A 1,264-nucleotide genomic window follows, 5' to 3' on the forward strand; every position below is an offset into this window, starting at 1 on the left:
GAGGTCGCGATGTCCGCGGGAGATTGCGATGTCCACGAAAACAAGCCATCCCCACTCGTAACACTAGTTTTACACGTTTTCGTTGCATCCCCTAAGGAGATGAGTCGCCAACCGCGACATCCATGGAAGTTGTGATGTCCACGACATCCGCGGGGATTGGGGCCACTATTTGGGCGGCAACTCATCTCCTTTTCATGCTGTTTCACATGTGTTGGGCCATGTACAGGCGATAGGAGATGAGTGGTTTCCGCGATTATCATGAGGAGATGACGCGTAACACTCGTTAGGGGATGAGTCACTGGCCACAATGTCCACGGATAATCACAATGTCCACAGGAGGTCGCGATGTCCACGAAAACAAGCCATCCCCTTAGGGGATGCAACGAAAACGTGTAACACTCGTTAAACGCATTTAACTAGTTTAACTAGTAAAACACTGATTAAACTCATTTAACGACCTGCCCACTTGTTGAATGTGTGGGCCACTTGTGAAACGAGTGGAGAATGTGTGAAATGAGTAGAGAACATGTGAAACAAGTAGGGAGATGACTCTGTTTCACAACCATCGTGGACCTCCACAGAGATTACAACTACCCACGATCATTGTGGACTCCACGATAGTCGCGATTATCGCGATTATCGCTATAATCGCGTTTGTCCAGGGGTTTTAATGGTGCCAATATAAATAAAACCATCTCCTCTGCACTGGTCCTCGACCATCGCGACTACCCGCGACTTTTGCGATCACCACGATCATCGTGGACCTCCGTGGAGGTCGCGACTACCTGCGATCATCGCAGCTGGAGAGTCATCTCCTAGCAAACGTGTGAAACAAGTAGCAAACGCGTGACACAAGTAGAGAACGTGGGAAACGAGGGGGATGAGTCGCTGGCCACGATGTCCACGGATAATTGCAATGTCCGCAGGAGATCACGATGTCCGCGGATAATCACGATGTCCGCGGATAATCGCGATGTCCGCGGATAATCGCAATGTCCGCAGATAATCGCGACCGCCTACTCTTCACCATGGGGAGGTCACGATTATCCATGGATGATCACAATGTCCGCGGGAGGTCGCGATGTCCATGGGAGATCACAATGTCCATGAAAACAAGCCATCTCTGAGTAAAAACTGTGTGGAATGAGTAAAACCTGCGTGGAATGAGTAAAAAACGCGTAAAAGACGAGTAAAACGAGTAAATAATGAGTTAAAGGAGTAAAAAAACGTGTAAAAAATGAGTAAAATGACCACAGGGGACGCA

At 48.7% G+C, this 1,264-nt stretch overlaps 1 pseudogene; it reads left to right on the top strand.

Annotated features, from left to right (window-relative positions):
* The window catches only part of ACA1_294270, a 1,203-nt pseudogene extending 1,142 nt beyond the window's left edge, over positions 1-61 (top strand).
* Positions 62-1,264: the final 1,203 nt, after the last annotated feature.

The sequence above is a fragment of the Acanthamoeba castellanii genome, assembly GCF_000313135.1.
Source record: "Acanthamoeba castellanii str. Neff unplaced genomic scaffold scf7180000084777, whole genome shotgun sequence".
Taxonomy (NCBI): Eukaryota; Discosea; order Longamoebia; family Acanthamoebidae; genus Acanthamoeba; species Acanthamoeba castellanii.